Genomic DNA, 20,372 nt, shown 5'->3' with positions numbered 1-20,372 from the left:
GAAAGGAGTCACAGAGGGAAACTGCGCTCGGATCACCCAGGGCACTGAAAACCCAGCTCATCACAGTGGTGGAAGATGGCAAAACGTTTCATTTCACTTTGTTGAGAAGCAAGTTGTTCCTTTTTTTGACTTTTACATCCCAAGGCTAAGAAATGGTATGAAACAACTTTTAAAAACCGATCTCAATGTTCTCCATTGTTCACAAAAAGTGGATCATAAAGGGTGCAAGATAACTGAAGACACTACCACTCATGTGAATCACTCATGGAGCGCATTGGGAGGGCCCTTTCAAAAGGCTTTATTTAGGAAGCAAGAAATTGCTAAAACCGGATGGCACTAATAAAAATTAGATTTAAAATTTTCATTAAAGTTGCATAGTTGGATGTAATTTTACTTATGATCTCCCCTCTATATTCCCTGCCTACAGCATTCAAAACAGGTAAGGCCATGTGAACGTGTGTGTATCTATATATGCACATATATTTTTAAATTGCCAAGTCCAGATGAGAGTTTTTCTTATGAAATACAGATGTACAGTGCTCGCTTCGGCAGCACATATACTAAAATTGGAACGATACAGAGAAGATTAGCATGGCCCTTGCGCGAGGATGACACGCAAATTCGTGAAGCATTCCATATTTTTTCCTGAGATGGAGCCCAGCATTGGGCTCTCTGCTCCACGGGAAGCCTGCTTCTCCCTCTCCCACTCCCCCTGCTTGTGTTCCCTATCTCGCTGTGTCTCTATCTGTCAAATAAGTAAATAAAATCTTTAAAAAAAAAAAGAAATACAGATGTACGACAATGTATCCTAAGATATGTTAATTCACTTTGATGACCAATCTATCTCTTCCCACCATAATCATCACACAGTAGTTCCAACACAGAAAACCTAAGCATAAACACTGACTTAGTCACTAGAAAACAGGTTTGGAAAAATAAATAAATAAACAAACAAACAAACAAATAAATAAATAAATAACAAGTTTGGGGTTTAGTATTTTAGTAGGTAAAAGTTCAGTTTTTGGTATTAGTCTTAAAAGAGAGTACATACATAGAATTTACTCTATTTCTGGAAGGTAAAGACCGACAAATCTTCAAAAGCCTTGGCATTTAGGACAATGTTAATGCTTTATCCATAAATTTACTCCTTAAACTATGTGATTCTTCGCCCCCAAGTGAGATACCTTGTCTCCTGAACAATGGCCTATGTCTTAAATATGCAGAGACTCTTCCAAAGCACGAAGAGTGTGGCTAAAACATCATGAATGGACAACTGGAAGTATTAGCAAGGTTTGTTTAGCCCTCCCTGAGTATCAAAATGAAGAATATCAGTGTATGATTCACACATGGAAAAAACCTCTGGACCTCTCTACATGATTACTAGTCTTCACTTTATGGAGGAGTAAAACAAAATAACAATAGTTACCATTTATTTACTTACTCATGAATGCTTACCATGTGAGGGCTAAAGCCTTGTTAATCATTATCTTATCTAGTCCTCACAACAGTCCTGTGAAGTAGGTACTATCATTATCCATTTTACAATAAACAAACAGGATTAGAGAAGTTAATTAACTTGCCCAAGGTCAGACGACTAAATAAGTTTGTGAGGCATTATTTAAGTAAAATTCTAACAAAGTCTACATTTTAATCTATTATACAGTCTTCCTGGTAAGACACACATCTGTGGGTTCCTGTTATGCATAGTATTCATGTCATGTATAACTTGATGAAGAAAGGTATCATTCTCATTGCTTACACATAAAAACTTCAAAATGATTCTTTTCTTTTTTTAAAGATTTTATTTACTTATTTGTCAGAGAGAGAGAGAGCACAAGCAGGGGGAGCGGCAGGCAGAGCAAGAAGCAGATTCCCTGCTGAGCAAGGAGCCGCATATGGGACTGGATCCCAGGACCCTGGGATTATGACCTGAACCAAAGGCAGACGCTTAACCAACTGAGCCACCCAAGCCACCCAATTCTTTAGGAGGGTGTGTGGTTCCCTTTAGTTGTTAATAAATATAGTCCTGTCTTAGTATTTAAAATGGATCTTTTTTTCTCTTTTACCCTTTTCTGAACTTTTTGAGAGACTGTTTCACTTGGAAGAGCTTTGAATCAGCAACATTTCTAATGAACTGCAAAACAAATCTCTCGTTTAGGTGGAAACCAGGAAGTCACAGGCTTCTGTTGCACATCTGAGTTTGTGGGTCTCCATCAGTATTGATGAGGAAACCAAGTTTCATGAGCTGCTGCGGGAAACAGTCATATTTCCTAGCTGAACAAAAAATTCTTTTGATCTACTAGATCTGTTCTAATTCGTTAGCCACTTGCACATGTGACTATTTAAATTTAAATTTTAATTAATTAAAATTAAATAAAATTAAAAATCCAGTCCCTAGTCACCCTCGCCACATTGCAAGTGCCCAATACCCGCGAGTGGCTAGTGGCTACCATATTGGATAACACAGATATGGAACATTTCCATCTGTGCAGAAAATTGTACTGGACAGAGCTGTCAAGGTTATTTAGACTATCAAGCACCAAGTTCCACAGTTAGAAAAGACAACTATTTTTTCATCATTAAAAAAAAAATTTAAGTATAGTTACACACAAGGTTACATTAGTTTCAGGTGTACAACACAGTGATTGGACAGGTCTTTATGTTATGCTGGGCTCACCACAAGTGTAGTTCCCACCTGTCACCATACGCCATTACAATATCCTTGACTATATTCCCTATGCTGCACCTTTCATCCCAGTGATTTATTTACTCCATAACTTGAAGCCTGTTTCTCCTGCTCTCCTTCACACATTTTGCCCTTCCCCCCTACTCGCTCCCCCCCCCCCCCCCCCCCCCGCACCCCTCAGTCTGTTCTCTGTATTTATGGAGCTGTTTCTGGAAAAGACAAGTATTTTAAAAAGTAAGGGTGCCTTGGGAAGGTAGAAGCCAAAGTAGTACCGCCCAGCAGTGAATTTATATTAGTTTGGGCTACTGCCCTTTTCCACCGCCAGTTGCATTTCTTTTCTTTACAGAAGTAGACCCTGTTCACCTTGGTGCGTACTAACGCAGAGCAGACAGTAAACAGCAGTCCACAGCCGGCCTCTGCCAGCTCCTCTCGGGTGCTCTGCTTGGCGGGGTGGGGGGTGGATTGCCACACTTACGCCGGCCTGGGGGGCCCGGTGCCGCGCGTCTCCATCGCTCTGCGCCACGCCGCCGGTACCAGGACAGCGAGGGCGGGAAGACTTCCTCTCCCTCTTGAAGTGAAAACCCTCATTAATTGTTGACCGAACCTAAAGGATAGTTTCCCTAGATTTGTTCATGATCACACTCTGGCCCCATCGCAACTGTTTCCGTTGGGTAATAGGAAGCAGGAGTCTGTGGTCGGCAAGGACTGTAAAGGACCCGGTCCGGCAGAACCACACCCGCAGCCGCAGCCGCAGCCCCCGCCCCCGGGGCCCGCAGCCTGTGCGAGCCCTTCTGGAAACTGCCCCGGCAGGTCGGAGTTGTGTTTCTGAGGCTCCAACACACCGACTAACATACAGACTTGTATGTGAGTTTGAGAAACACGAATTCACTTGGAATCTTTAAACTTAATTGCAAATCTTTCCAGAGTGTGGGCATGCCTTTGAAGCGCCAGAGCGCTGAGAATAAACCGCCCTCTGGGAGTTTTGTCATTATTTTTTTTTTAAGATTTTATTTATTTATTTGAGAGAGAGAGAGAGAAGGCGAGAGACAGAGCAGGAATGGATGGGGAGTGGAGGGGGAGCGGCAGGCAGAGGGAGAGGGAGAAGCAGGCTCTCCGCTGAGCAGGGAGCCCGACGCGGGGCTGGATCCCAGGAGATCCTGACCTGAGCCGAAGCGAAGGCAGCGGCTTAACCGACTGAGCAGCCTCCCAGGCGCCCCTGTCATTAATTCATTAAACAGGTGCCAGTGGTACAGGCTACAAATTCCTATAATTCCTGCTCATATAGATTACTTGATTTATATAACTTCATATAAATATATATATACATATATATATATATATATATATACACATACACACACAAGCATATATAAATGAGACATGGTCTTTTTAATTTTTTTTAGAGTAGGAAATCAGGTAGAAAGGTGAGGTATAAAATAACTGTAGAGTGAATTGATTTTTTATTAGTTGCCATAACTGCCAGTTTTCAAACTTATCCGTTTCCTAAAATAAATTTTATTTTTAAATTTTATTTAGTAACTGTTATTAAGTTATTAAAGAGGATCAGTTTTTAATTGCTTCACTTTATGACTGTATAAATCGCTGATTACACTTTAAGTTTCAAGGGCAGATTATTGCTTTTCTGAGTCTAGTGCTTAGGCTAAAGGAAAAAAATCCTTCCATTAGAAGAACAGAAAAATGGTCAGGTTTGGACACTGAAAAGCCTTTAGCTCTTAAACATCAGAGGGATCTAGAACAGGCTAGTATCCCCACTTTCATGAACTCTATGGCTAAGCACCCGGTCTCCTCTGAAGGGCTCAGGGTAGGAAGTGCGAGCCCGGGAAGAGGGCTGGAGAGGCCTTTACTCAAATCCCTGAAAGCATTACAAAAATGGACTGTGCAAAGATATGTTAGCAGAGAAGGAAGGGATTGACAGCATCTTCCACTCTTTGGATTCTTGGGATCCACTCTTCCGATGCATTTCTCATTGGTTTAGTGACAGATGAAACTTCAGGGGGAGCCGTGTGGGCAGAGGGACAGAGACACAGTGGAAGAATCCACCCCATTGTCTAACCTGGGTGATATGAATGGTGGGCGGAAGCGGCCGACAGTGGAGCATTCATGAGGAAGGCACTGAGTTCTCATTGTGACCCCTTCGCCCTGACTCAGAATTTTCAAAGACTATCCATTCAATATTCACTCCAGCCTAAAACCAGACTGAAAAAATGATGGGGTGATGCCTTTTTTTAGGCGGCTAAAGATACAGACTATTCTGGATGACTACACTGAAAATCACAGTGAGGGCTTCCTCCCCTAACTCTTTAGTGGAACTCTCTGGGCTTGGCAAATTCTCTTTGTACCTGGGATAGCAGCTTCCACGAGAAAGCCAGAGACAGAAGATTCTATTTTCCTGTAACCCTTGGGAAGCAATGTCCTGCACTTCTATCAGAATTGGCTTGGGTCTCTGCCAGAGTGCAGCTACCCATCTGCTATGCAGCATTCGCTCCTTCCTCAGTGACAAAACTCTGATCTAACCTTGAATTAAAAATGACTTTTCACAACCTTCCTTGCTGCTGGATGTGGTGATGTTCTGGCCAAAAAAGATGAAAGTGAATGTGTTGGGTGGACTTCTTGGAAGGCTCTTTAAGGAGGGCTGGCAGGTATACTTGTTGCTTTTTTCCTTCTTCCTTTGTGCTACTTCTTGGAATGGTGGTGATGGCTGGTGCACGGTGGCCATTTTAGATCATGACGTAACCGTGAGGATAGAAGCCATGTACTAGGATGGCAGGGCAGGAAAATAGATGGGCCTGGGACACTGATAACTGCAGAGCCGCAAGAGAATTGTGTATTACCTTCCTCTGGGCTTCATTTAAGTGAGAAAAGATAAACTTCTTATTTGGGGTGGGTTTTCTATCATATGCAGCTAAAACAAATTACAATTAATTTAGGCTCTAAGACCAATTTATCTTATTAGGATGCTATTAAGTTTTAATTTTCCATTTTCTGACCACATCTCTTTCCCCTCCTCCCCTTCTTAACTCCACCGCACTCATTCTTCCACCCCTCATTTTCTCCAGTTCAGTGGCCCCACTGCCCTCCCTTTTCTTCCTACAATCCAGGTCCTGTGAGTCTCCATTTTAGCAGCTCTCCCCGACCAGCACCAGCACCAGCCACGCCCTCCACCCCACTGTTCTACTTGCCGAATCTCCTCTGCTAAACTTCAGTTAGCCTTGGACCGATTTAGCCAAATCCCGTTTCTCATCCTACACACAGGCCACTGAGGGTTATAGGAGAAAAACTTCATACAGTCCTGCAGTTTAATGCAACCCAATTAATGCTCCCCCCCCCCCAGCTCTTCCTTATGTGCCTTGTCCACTCCCTCTCCATCCTTCTCCCCAAACCTCTACAACCTTCCTCAGGCCAGTGACCACCTGCATCTCACCCAGGAGCCTGTGAGTGGTCACACAGCTTCTTTTCTCCTCATCTCGTTTCTCTTGAAAGAGTAGTTAGCATTTATTTTCTTCTTGCTTCTCACTTACTTTTTGACCTCTTGCAATCTGACCTCCACCCCATAACTCTATGGAAACTGATCCTGAAGTTTGTAACCCATCTTCCACCCAAATCCAGTGGAATTTTTGCCACCCTTAATTTTTTTACCTGCCTCCGGCATTTGACATAGACTGATTATTTGCGTTCCAAGAACATTCCTCTGTTTGTATGGTAGCAATCTCTTGGTACCAGTCCTTCTTCATAGAGCACTGTCTGCCCTTTCCTCCACGTGGCTGGATCCTACTGTGCAAGAACTAGCTGGAATGCTACCTCCTGTGGGGGGCTTGCCTCGACTGTCCGGCTGAGCTGGGTAGTGAGTCTGCTGCGTTTGAGCCTGCACAGCAGAGCAACGTGGTGTCTTCTCACTCCCGCCCTTTCTGCTCTCCTGAATCCACCACAGCCCTATCTGGCTATCAGGTGTTAGGTCTAGGTCCCTCCCTGCCACTGACTTCCGGCAAGTGAGCTCCTGACCTGGGCCACATTTTTCTTCTCTTTATTGTTTAAAAAAGTCACATAGACAACACATGAATATATGTTAGTGAAATTTCAAGTAATAAGAAAGTATATAAGTAATAAGTGACAGTTCTCTTGTGACACCACCCCCAACCCCACTTCCAGTGCCTTCCCCCAGCCCTTTCTGTAACTTACATCCATGTCGTATGTGGATGCATCTAATCTTTTTCTTTTTTTAACATAAGATCACAACCTGTGTACCATTATGCAATGGGCCATGGTTTTCTTATTAAAAGACTGAATCAACTGAGCCCTGACGTATGAATTTCTTGTCTGCCCAGGTAAATGAATACCCAGATTATTTGGTGGGTTATTTGTTGTTGTTTTCAATCATCTCACAAAAAGAATTTAATTGTATTTTCTAGTTAAGCGTCTCAGGAATGCAGCATTTATAGTTTTACCTTATGCTGCCATTTTATCAAATACATTTATTACTTCTAGAATGTTTTTGGTCAATGCCCCTGGAATCTCTTTCCATACAGTCAGGTAATGCACAACTAACAAGAAAACAAATAGGTCTACATATTTTTAAATTATAAAAAAAACTCAATCTAAAATTTAGATTGAAATCTAAAAAAATAGAAAAGGTAAGATTATAGATTATATGTGTTATCTTTCTGTTTTTAAGAAAAATGAGCTACCATTACTGTCATTTTAAAATATGCCAGTCAAGAATAGATTTTGAAGTAATAATGCTGGTTATTTGATATATTAATAATTTTTCTTTTATTAATAAGATAAGTAGTATTTTATTTTCCCAAAGTTATATTAACTTTTCATTTCTAGAACAAACAAATCTTTTGAAAGGTCCTTATGTTCTATGTATTGATATTTGATTTTAAATTTAAGGAAGTTGGCCTATTTGGAATACTTAACAAATCTGAAGATCAAATTATATTTGCCTTTTGAAAGAAATTTAACACTTCTTTTTGTGTACTTTGAAACAGTCAGTATAGCAGAGGACATTTCTTTTCTTTTAAAAGCTTATAAAACCCTTGTGCACTGTTGGTTAGGATTATAAAATGCTGCAACCACTGTGGGGAACAGTATGTAGGTTCCTAAAAAATTTAAAAATAGGATTATCATATGATCCAGCAATCCTACTTCTGGGTATATATTCAAAAGAAGTGAAGGCAGGATTTCTAGGAGATATTTGCCCACCCATGTTCATAGCAGCATTATTCATAATAGTCAAGAGGTGGAGGCAAGTGAAATGTCCATTGTTGGATAAAGAGAAACACAAAATGTGGCGTGTGCATATAATGAAATATTATTTGGTCTTAAAAAAGAAGGAATATCTGATCCATGGTACAACATGGATGAACCAGGAAGACATTATGCTAAATGAAATAAACCAGTCACAAAACAAAACAAAACAAAACAAAACAAAACAAAACAAAAACAACCAAAAACAATACCTTTTTCTTTTTTAAGACCACTGAAGTGCTAGAGATAGGGTAAGCAAGGAAACAAAGATTTCCTATCGTTTTGAAATTTTCTTGATTCAGCATTTACGTGGTTGCTATAAGCCTTTGACTATTTTCTGGAGTTCTGACAAAGTTGGTTTTAACAATTTCTGCTTGCTTGTTGATGTTTCTATAGAAGAACAAGAGCTTGGAAGTGCCTATCCACCATTTCGCTATCATTCTGATGTCTTCTGTCTTGATCTTTCCTTGGATATGCTTTTATTTTTGTCTTGAATAACCCTTTCCCTCTCTACTTGAAAAATTATATTTATCCTCTAAGATCTTGCCTGAATATGATTCTCTCTGTGAAACCTCTCAATAGCCACATTTTGTTTGTGGGTGCTTGCTAAGGGCTTGTATGCACACTCACTATTACATTGAGTATAACTATTTACTTAACATGTGTAATTTCCACTGGATGGTGAGCCCCTTGAAACTCATGGTGGTGTCTTGCTTACAGTCCCACCCATAACCCTCAAGCTCAAAGCCTGGCACAGAGTGGGCATCCAAAGTGGTGTATAGAACAGTTCAGATTAAGGTGACACTCAGGAGCAGATGAACAGGAGTTTTCCCTGAAATCATGAGAAGATTGGTCTTGCAAGTGTATGGAAGTGGGTACACTTCGGAAAACAGAAATAAGGAGGGATAGTAGAAGACAAAGGGGTAGTTTGGATATACCTTCAAATTCTGCAGGTCATGTGCAACAACTGTCATTTTCCCAGAAAGTTACCCATAGTTAAGCCCTCAATGGTACCCTAAAGGGTAATAGAAAGGAATGGAAATAAAGAGCCCAAATAAAATTTTAATGTTTTTTTAAGTGTAAGGTGCAGGGTTGTCAAGAATTGTTGGTTGACAGGACACTTCACCCACCCAATTAATTCTTACTCAAGATACTTTTTCCTCAAATAGGTAAATTGAAGTCTTAGACTTTTTTTTTTTATAATGACTAGTTTTCTGCTTTTTCCAGTTGAAAATTGGGCTAATCCACTTTGGTTTTGGAGAACTTGTTCATCTTTTTGGTGGACAATAAGTAGCCCTAACTCTTGAATGGGGGAGGGCTAGCAAATATTGTCTTTTTGATGCTACCTATGTGAGGTATCTAAAGTAGCAAAATTCATAGTAAGAGAGAGTAGAACAGTGGTTATGAGGGGCTGGGGAGGAGTGTGTGGAGTGAGCTCTTGTTTAATGGATATAGAATTTCAGTTTTGCAAGATTAAGAAGTTCTAAAGATTGGTTGCACAACAATATGGATATATTTAACACTACTAAATTATATTCTTTAAAATGGTTAAGATGGCAAATTTGATGTGGTTTTTTTTTTTAACCACAATTTAAAAATCAAAAACAAGAAATTCTTCCATGAGACCACAGGGATTAAATACCCTTTGGTTTTACTTTATTTTATTAAACATTTTATTTATTTATTTGAGAGAGTGAGCGAGAGAGGGAACACCAGCAGGGGCCGGGTGGGGGGAGGGGCAGAGGGAGAAGGAGAAGTAGATTACCTGCTGAACAGCAGCCCAATGTGAGGCTTGATCCCAGGACCCTGAGATCATGACCTGAGCCTAAAGCAGATGCTTAACCAACTGAGCCACCCAGGCGCCCCTACCTTTTGGGTTTAACCGTAGGTTCTTGAGGATCAAATCTGTTATCTTTCTTGTATGTTTCCTTCATATGTTAATTTAACCACAGAGACAAGAATGTCAGGGCTAGATGGGTAACACACAACACACAGAGACACACAGGCGCACACACAGACACACATGCCTGTGTGCCCAAGAGGGGGAGGAGGAAGGGGAAGAGGGAGGAAGCAGCTTGCAGCCTTTGGCACTTGAACCCCTTCATTTTAGACAAGAAAGCCAAGTGATGGGCAGAGTTCTGCCAACCCTGTGGCACTAATTTGTGGCAGATTTGAGACTCCAACCCAGTGGTCTGTCCTTGAGCAGTGGATCCTCAAGAGCCACGGAGATCTGATGATATAATGGTGAAGTCTGCAATTAATTTTACCTCCGCATCATCCTACATCTCTGTAGTTTTTATGTACTCTGTTGGGCTTGACCTAGTTACTTTAACTCCCTGCTCTACAGTTTCTGTAAAATGGAGATAGTAGTTCCTGACTTCATAGGATGGTTTTGAAGAATAAATGAAATAATATTCAAAACACAGTGTTTGAACCTGAATAAGTACTTAATAAACATCAATTACTAGTATCATTACTATTATTTTAAATGGGTCATGTAGAGATACTGTTATGTAAGGTATTATAAATTGCTTTACATACCTTCTCTCATTTAATCCTTACAACAAAAAGGTTATTCCCTTCTTTCAACTGAGGAAATTGAGGTCCCGGGGGGTTAACAACTTACCCAGGGAACCCAGGTAGCAGGCAGCTAGATGGCTAGATGACCTTCTACTATACAATGGCAAAATCTCCTTGGATTTTCTTTCTTGTCCCTTTGCCATCTTCTTTTTATAAGAAATTTCACTCATGTATTGGCCTGTGCACTGTCCTTGAGTTGGTCCCTGGTGGCATTCTACTTCCTCCTATCTTGTTTCTGGGCATATCAGGACTTACACTGTAGTTACCATTCTTTAGTCTTGCCTTTTAAATTTAACATTATAAAGTGAGCATATTTTTATATTGTGAAATATTTTTTAAATATAATTTTTAGTGGCTAAATGGTATAGAATTTTATGACAACGACACCATTTTTTAGCCATTCCCCTAATTTTAGGCTTACTGGTTGTTTTCAGTATCTCACTGCTATAGGTAACTGCGGTGCTTTTCCTGGTACAGATACACTTATGCACATTCCTGATTATTTCTCCAACGTGGAAATCCAAAAGCAGATTTTCCAGGTCAATAGAGATGATTAATATAAGACTCTTTGTTACATGTTGAGGAATTTCTATTTCATTAATCCCTCACTAACTCTGAGAATTATAATTTTTAAAAATCTTTGCCAGGTTAAATGCCATGGTAACTCATTTTAACTTGCCTTTCTTTTATTACCATGGGTCACACTATTTTTCTTCCCATTTTTTATTGGCCACTTGCCTTGTTCTTTTGCAAATTGCTGTTGCTATCCTTTGCCTATTTGTAAATTGGGAAATCTGGGTGTGAGATTTTATGAATCAAGAGTATCAACAGCTTGATATATATATTACAAACATTCTGGCTCTCTTTTTTTGTAGTTTTCCACCTATTTTACTTAATATTGTAAATATGTCTAATGCTCCTAGTCATTTGTTATAGTAACTTTTATAATATTCTTTTTCATCTTTTGTTTTCAGCAGTTTCTGAACTTGTTTTAAGTTCAGAATTATTTGGCCAGTGTGTAGTAGGGCAGGATATTTTTTTTAGAAGCTCCCCAGGTGATTTTAACACATGGCTCAGGTTGAGGACCACTGCTTTCAACCATACTAAAGACAATCTTGGCCAATCGACATATTTTTCTGCTTTTAACATCAATATATTTTAACCCAAGTATTTTCATCTACACATGTCATGAAGTTTAGCTCTTGTACCCCAAATACCAGGCACTTCCCTTTGGCCGTGGTCACATAAGACATCCAGTGAGATTTGTGTTTCCACTATGCCTTTCTGGAACTCACAAGGTGATTTTACTGTCATTTTCTTCATAAAACTGTCTTAATTTGCCTCATAAGTATATTGCCTCCTCTTAGATCTTTGTTGCTTTTTGCAGCTCTAGGATTTTATGGAGACATCATATTAGGGTCTCTGCCTCAGAATTGTTCTGTCTTGCCTTAAAAGAGAAACCCAGCCTGGCAATGTTTGCTGATGTTTCCCAAAGGCAAGGTCTGAAATCACTCCTCTCGTGGCATCTTTACCTGCAGTCACCCCTTTCCTCTCACTGACTTGTCTTTCTCTTTATAGTTAAAAAAATCAACGGTGAAGTATCTGTGGATTCTTGGGGGTGTTCTTGAGGGAAAATTCTGTCCCCTTTACAAATCTTTGCTGTGATGCTTTCAGTTGGGGAAAATATTTTCAAATTATTAATCTGGCTTTCTTATTTGGGGCCTTTTTAATTTCCTCTTGTTTTCCATTATTACTGTCCTTTTTCTGCCTCAGCTGCACAGTCTATCATCTGTGTGGGTGTACAGCTGTGATTCAGGTGCCGGAAATCGTGAGCTTTCTACAGCTCTGACTATGCATTCTGCTACAACTTGTTTCTCGCTCATACTTCTTTGGATGGTTTCAACACTTTTATGAAATTACTAGTTTGACTTTTTTTCTCCTTTCAAGTTTAAAGGGCATTTTAGGCATGTGCATTTCAGTTTAAAATTTTAACTTTGGAAAATATTTCTCTGGGAGAAATAATACATGCATATGTGTTACAAATGAAACAATCCTTTACACAAATAAACTGAAAAGTAAATGTGTCCTATAATCTCAACCCCCCAAAGATAAAACCATACTTAACTGGTGTATAGTCTTCCAGAATTTTATTCTATAGTTATACAAATATATTCTTTTATTTCTTGTTTTGTTTTTTCAATACTGGAGACACACTCTACATGCTATACTTACGACAACTTACTTGGTCACATACTAGATTGTTGTCATATTCCCATTCTTTTTATTGCTAGACAATTTGTCATTCTATGGATGTGCCATACATTTTTGGAAATAATTCCATATTAATAAACATTTAAGTTGTTTCTATTTTTTCCCATTATAAATAATCCATTGGTAGCTATCCAGACACATGTACACATACAGATATATCCTTCTGTAGCTTTGCAAGAGTTTATATTTTCAAAGGATAAATGTCTAGAAGTAGATATGTGGATGAATAATTTCAATGGTTCTTCTGAGTGGTAGTACTCATTTCTATTTCCTCATACTCTCCTCTAAACTGATTATTATTAGCTCTTTCTCTCAGAACATCCCTTAACCTGGCTATTATTATTACCTTTTAAATCTAAGCAATATTTTGTCTTAATTTGTATATTTTGAACTCTAATAAGATTGACCCTTTTCCAAACGTTTATTGACCATCTGTGTTGCCTATTTATTTCCTTATTACTTTTTCATTTTCATTCTTTTCTTTTTTATCTGTGGAAGCTCTTTATGTATTAGAAATACTAACCGAGGGGCACCTGGGTGGCTCGGTTGGTTAAGCGTCTGACTCTTAATCTCAGTTTCATGTCTTGATCTCAGGGTCATGAGCTCAAGCCCCATGTTGGGCTCCACACTGGGCATGGAGCCTACTTAAAAAAAAGAAAAAGAAATACTGACATATATGGGATGAAATGTTTCACTTTGTCCCAAGTGCATTTTGAGTTAACGTATCCTAGGGGTTTTTTCCATCTAGAAGTTTTTAACTTTAATACAATCAAATCTATCTTTACCTTTATGGGGTTTTGGCCTGATGTCAAGCTAACAAAGTTATTTAAACTCCAAAGTTACATAGACATATTCCTGGTTTTTACTAATAAGTTCATAATGTTGGTTTTCACTGTTTTTGTGTTTAGAGCATTAATGGATCTATAATTTGTTTTAGTAGATCGTTTGTGTTAAAAGTCAGGCTTCATTTTTCTTCTAAAAGGATTATCAATCTTATTCTTTTTTTTTTTAAGATTTTATTTATTTATTTGAGAGAGTGAGCGAGAGAGACAGAGAGAGCATGATAGGAGGTAGGGGCAGAGGGAGGGGGAGAAGCAGATTGTCCTGCTGAGCAGGGACCCCGATGCTGCACTCGATCCCAGCACTCTGGGATCATGACCTGAGCCGAAGGCAGACGCTTAACCGACTGAGCCACCCAGGCACCCCACCCCTAGTCAATCTTACTCTCAATAAAAAATCATTTCTCTTAAAACTGGAAACAAGGAAAAGAAGGGCATTATTCCAGGCCTAGCTCTATTTTAGGAAAGACTGGTCTTGACAATTTTTAACCTTTAAAATATTAGAGGTACATAACACATGTACAGAAAAGGGTCCAAACCAAAGATATATAAATACAGGCAAACATTCATGTAACCAACAATACAGTTGAGAAACGAAATCTTCCCCAGCACATTCAGGAGCTCCCAATCTGTATGCCCTTTCCCCATTACTACCAACTCCCCACTCAAATGGTAATCATATCCTGACTTTACAGGTAACCACTTTCTTGTTTTTCTTTATAACATATGCACCTAGGCACGTTTCTCAAAGCCAAAAAACTTAATTTTTTCTGTTTTTTAGACTTCATATAAAATGAAGTCAAGTTTTAATTTACTCAGTGCAATTTTCAGTTGATAATCACTTGGGTTATTTCCACAGTGTGGGTGTTTTAAACAACGGGAATTTATTTCTCACAGTTCTGGAGGCTGGAAGTCCAAGATCAAGGTGTCGGCAAGTTTGGTTCCTTGGCTTGCAGATGGCCATCTTCTGTGTGTCCTCACAGGGCCTTTCCCCTATGCATGCACATCCCTGTGTCTCCAGCTTGCTGGCCCATCCTGCAGATTTGGGGTTTGCTGGCCTCCATAATTGTGGGAGCCAATTTTTTAAAAATCAGTCAATCAGGCCTTACAGCCACCACCTTCCTGGAGCCACCCATGCCACCCAGCCGTGGTCAACTCCACAGTGTTCTTCTATACCACCATGGATGATGAACCCTTGGGCTGTGTCTCCTTCGAACTGTTTGCAGACAACGTTCCAAAGACAGTAGAGAACTTCCATGCTCTGAGCACTGGGGAGAAAGGATTTGGTTATAAAGATTCCTTCTTTCACAGGATTATTCCAGGATTTATGTGCCAGGGTGATGACTTCACATGCCATAAAGGCACTGGTGGCAAGTCCATCTATGAGGAGAAATTTAATGATGAGAATTTCATCCTGAAGCATAGGAGTCCTGGCATCTTGTCCATGGCAAATACTGGACCTAACACTATCAATTCCCAGTTTTTCACCTGCACTGCCAAGACTGAGTGGTTGGATGGCAAGCATGTGGTCTTTGGTATGGTGAAAAAGGGCATGAATATTGTGGAAGCCATGGAACACTTTGAGTCCAGGAATGGCAAGACCAGCAAGAAGATCACTATGCTGACTGTGGACAAATCTAATAAATTTGACTTATATTTTATCTTAACTACCAAACCATTCCTTCTGGAGCTCAGGAGAGCAACTCTTCACCCCCATTTGCTTGAAATATCCTATAATCTTTGTGCTTTTGCTGCAGTTCTATGAGTTCCATATTTTTCTTACTCTCCTCCAAGTCTAGCTGGATTGCAGAATTAAGTTTATGATTTTGAAATAAAAACTAAACAACAAAAAAAGGAAAAAAATCACTCTCTACACACACACACACACACACGCACACACACACACATGCACACTCATCCTATTAGTTATGTTTTTCTGTTTCTCAGGAGAATCCTGCCTAAATGCAGATTTTGGTACCAAGAAGGAGAGTACTGTTATAACGAATACCTGAGAATGTAGAAGTGGTTTTGGAATGGGGTAATGAATAGAGACTGAAAGAGTTTTACTGTGCAAGTTATAAGAAGCCTAGATTTTCTTGAAGGGAGTATTGAGAGAAATATGGATGTTTGTTTTTGTTTTGTTTTGTTTTGTTTCCAAAATATGGATATTAAAGCAATTCTGGTCAGGTTTCAGAAAGAAATGAGAACTATGTTAGTGGTAACTGGAGGAAAGGCAGTTCTTGCTATAAAATGGCAAAGAACTTGGCTGAATTGTGTTATGGTGTCTGTGGAAAGTGATAAACTGGGATATTTAATTGAGGAGATTTCTAAGCAAAGTGTTGAAGGTGCATCCTGGTTTCTCCTTACTGCATGTAAAAAGTGAGAGAAGAGAGATATATACAAGGAATTGTTCAACAAAAAGGGATCAGAACTTGAAGATTTGGAAAATTTTCAGCCAATTCATATTACAAAAAATAAGAAAGTGTCTTCTGGAGTGAATACCAAAGGTATGGCCGAAAAGAGATTGTAAGTATGACCCATGGATCTAAGCAGCTATCTCAGCAGAAGCCAGGCATAGAGATGAGGTTATATGAGTGGAAACACCCTCAGCTTGGACTGAAGGGGGCAGAGATGGGACAAAGTGGGGGAAGTCTGTTGAACTTCTGGGATTCTATAGGACACAACAATAGAGATATCCAGCTGTGAAAAGGTTATCCTTCAGGAAAAGGGAAAAATAACCCTGGAAGGAAATTCAGAGATCAGCAGGACTGCCACTCACTCCCACGATGGGACCAGAGTGTACAGGTCTGGAAGGTGGGGCTGTCTCCTCAGTTTCAATGGGTCAAGCTCCTGCCAACTTGTGCCCAGAAGGTGATGCTGCTACCTTAGTAGGCCCAGAAGACAGGGCTGCCACCCCCGCATGGGACCTGTTCCCCTTTCTTCTTTCTAATTTCTCCCTTTTGGAATGGGTATGTCTGTCCTATACCTGACCCATTATTTTTGGAAGCACATAACTTGTCTGGTTTCATAACCTCACAGCTACGGAGGAATTTTACGTCAGAATAAACCATACTTTACTTGAGTCTCACCCATACCTGATTTAGATAATATTTAAATGAGACATTGGACTTAGGTTGGTGCTGGAATTGGTTAAGACTCCTGGGGCTGTTGGGATGGAGTAAATGTTGAGAAGGATGTGAATTTGGGGAATCCAGAGGGTCGAGTGTTATAGACTGAATTGTGTCTGTCCCCAAATTCATATGTTGAAGTTCTAACCCCAGGTACTTCAGAATGTGACTTATTTGGAAATAGGACCTTTAAAGAGGTAATTAAATTAAAATGAGGGCATTAGAGTTTACCCTAATACAATCTGTCCTCATGAAGAGAGGAAATCTGGAAACAGAAGAGAGAAACCAGCAATGTACATGCACAGAGGAAGATCATCCCCAATCAAGGAGAGAGGCCTCAGGAGAAACCTAACTTGCTGACATCTTGATCTTGGACTTTCAGCTTCCAGAACTATGAGAAAATAAACTTCTATCATTTAAGCCATCCAGTCTGTGGCATTTTGTATGGCAACCCTAGCAGTCTAGTTCAGAGAGTATTTGTATATTTAGTGTTTGTAGATGACAGCCAACAATTTTCCAAAATGGTTGTACCAGTGATGCTTTCAACAGCCATGTATGAAAGTTCTTGTTGCCATCCATCCCAGTAGGTCAGCTGTTTGTTACTTTAGCCATTCTTTTTGGGCATCAAATAGTATCTTACTGTGGTTTTAATTTGCATTTACCTGTTTACTCATACTATTGAGTTCTTTCACACATGTTTATAGTCCATTTGTGTATATTCTTTCTTGAAATGCCTCTTCAAGTTTCTTGTCCATTTTTTAATTGGGTTGTCATTTTTCCTATTTAATTATAGGAATATATATATATATATATATATGGAGTTCTTTGTAAGTAATTGGTGTGACAGATATCTTCTCCCACTCTGTGGTTTGCTTTTTCACTCTCTTAATGGTGTCTTTTGATGAACTAAAGTCTTAATTTAAATCTTAAATGAAGGGGCACCTGGGTGGCTCTGTCAGTTAAGCGTCTGCCTTCGGATCAGGTCATGATCCCAAGGTCCTGGGATTGAGCCCTGCATCAGGCTCCTTACTCAGCAGGGAGCCTGCTTCTCTCTCTCCCACTCTCCCTGCTGTGTTCCCTCTCTCGCTGTGCCTCTCTCTGTCAAATAAGTAAATAAAATCTTTAAAAAAAATAAATAAAAAATAAATCCTAAATTAAGTAAATTACTTAAATTAGGTAATTTAAGTATTAGTTAAATACTAAAATGAGTATTAAGATAGTCCAATTAATCGGGTTTTTTTTTCTTTATGGTTAATACTTTTTTGTACTCATGCTTTTCAGAACTGAGGACACTTTCTGACTCACGATAGTTTGAGTTATGATTTTTTGACTTTACGATGGTGCCAAAGTGGTAAGCATTTAGGGGAAACAGTACTTTGAATTTTGCATTTTGATCTTTTCCCAGGCTAGTGATATGTGGTGTGATACTCTCTAGTGATCCTGGGCAGTGGCTGCAGCTCCCAGTCTGCCATGTGATCAGAAGGGTCAACAACTGACACACTTACAACCATTTGTATCCATACAACCATTCTGGTTTTCTCTTTCAGTACAGTATTCAGTAAATCACATGAGATATTCAATACTTTATTATAAAATAGGCTTTGTGATTTTACCCAACTGTAGGCTAATGGAAGTGTTCTGAGCACATTTCAGGTAGGCTAGGCTAAGCTAATCTGTTTGATAGATTAAGTGTATTAAATGCATTTTGACTTACAATATTTTCAACTTCTGATGGGTTTATTAAGACAGAATATCATTGTAAGTTGAGGAAGTTATGTAAAATTAAATTGGAATGATTTTGCTTATGGTGCAAAGTAAGAGTCAAGGTTCATTGTTTCCACATGGACAGCTAATTATCATTTATCAAAAAGAAATCCTTTCCTCACTGCCTTGTTTGCAATGCTGCCTTAATCATAAGTCTAGCATCCATATATGACTGGTGTCTTTCTGGTTATATTCTATTGGACAATTTACCTGTGCTTGTACTAGTATCATAACTGGTAGAGCAAGTCCTCCCAGGTTATTCTTCTTCAAGAGTGTCTTGGATATTCTTGGCCCTTTGCATTTTCATATAAATTTTAGAATCAGCTTTTCAATTAAAAAAATTTAATTCCAGTATGGTTAACACACTGTGTTATATTAGTTTCAGGTTCACAATATAGTGATTCAACAATTCTATCCATTACTCAGTGCTTATCATAAGTGATCCCCATCACCTATTTCACTCATTCCCCCCCCACCTTTGGTAACCATCACTTTGTTCTCTATGGTTTTTAGTTTGTCTCTTTTTCTTTGTTCATTTGCTTTATTTCTTAAATTCCACATATGAGTGAAATCATGTGGTATTTGTCTTTCTCTAACTGACTTATTTTACTTAGCTTTATACTCTCTAGATCCATCCATGTTGTTGGAAATGGCAAGATTTCATTCTTTTTTAATGGCTGAATAATTTAGAATCAGCTTTTCCATTTCCATTTAAAAATATGTGGATTGCATTCTGTTACTTTGGAGAAAATTGACCTCTTTTTCAAATTTTTATTTAAATTCTAGCTACTTAATATATAATATAATATTGGTTTCAAGAGTAGAATTTAGTGATTCATCATTTACATATAAATCCAGTGCTCATCATAACAAGTGCCCTCCTTAATATCCATCACCCATCTTCCTCCATCAATCCTCAGTTTGTTCTCTATCATTAAGAGTCTCTTATGGTTTTCTTCCCTCTCTCTTTTTTTCCCCTTTCCCCTTCCCATATATTCATCTGTTATGTTTCTTAAATTCCACATATGAGTGAAATCATATGGTATTTATCTTTTTCTGGTTGACTAATTTCGCTTACCATAATACACTCTAGCTCCATTTATATCCTTACAAATGGCAAGATTTCATTCTTTTTGATGGCTGAGCAATATTCCATTTTACATATATATATATATATATATATAATATACCACATCTTCGTTATCCATTCATCAGTCAATGGACATTTGGGCTCTTTCCATAGTTTGGCAATTATTGATAATGCTGCTATAAACATCAGGGTACCCCTTCAAATCTGTATTTTTGTGTATTTTGGGTAAATACCTAGTAGTGCAATTGCTGGGTCATAGGATAGTTTTATTTTTAACATTTTTGAGGAAATTCCATATTGTTTTCCAGAGTGGCTGCATGAGTTTGCATTCCCAACAGTGTAAGGGGTTCCCTTTTTTCTACATCCTTGCCAATATCTGTTGTTTCCTGTGTTGTTAATTTCAGCCATTTTGATAGGTGTGAGGTGGTATCTCATTGTAGTTTTGATTTGTATTTCCCTGATGATGAGTGATGTTGAGCATCTTTTCATGTATCTGTTAGCCATCTGGATGTCTTCTTTGGAAAAATGCTTGTTCATATCTTGCGCCCATTTTGTAACTGGATTATTTGTTTTTTGGGTGTTGAGTTTGATAAATTCTTTATAGATTTTGGATACTAATCCTTTATCAGATATGTCACTTGCAAATATCTTCTCCCATTCTGTAGTTTTGTTGATTGTTTCCTTCACTGTGCAGAACCTTTTTATCTTGATGAAGTCCCAAATGTTCATTTTTGCTTTTGTTTCCC

The 20,372-nt window shown here is 38.9% G+C and overlaps 1 non-coding gene and 1 pseudogene across 1 annotated transcript; both read left to right on the top strand.

The window, feature by feature from the left end:
• Positions 1–536: 536 nt before the first annotated feature.
• On the top strand, positions 537–643 carry LOC118009758. Its single transcript, XR_004679025.1, has one exon. It is a non-coding gene; the product is annotated as a U6 spliceosomal RNA (small nuclear RNA).
• Positions 644–7,203: 6,560 nt separating this feature from the next.
• Positions 7,204–15,285, top strand: LOC118009106 (annotated as a pseudogene).
• Positions 15,286–20,372: the final 5,087 nt, after the last annotated feature.

This window comes from Mirounga leonina, unplaced genomic scaffold (genome assembly GCF_011800145.1).
Source record: "Mirounga leonina isolate KUSES-001 unplaced genomic scaffold, KU_Mleo_1.0 Mir_127, whole genome shotgun sequence".
Classification (NCBI taxonomy): Eukaryota; Metazoa; Chordata; class Mammalia; order Carnivora; family Phocidae; genus Mirounga; species Mirounga leonina.
This window is presented reverse-complemented; position numbering and strand designations above follow the sequence as displayed.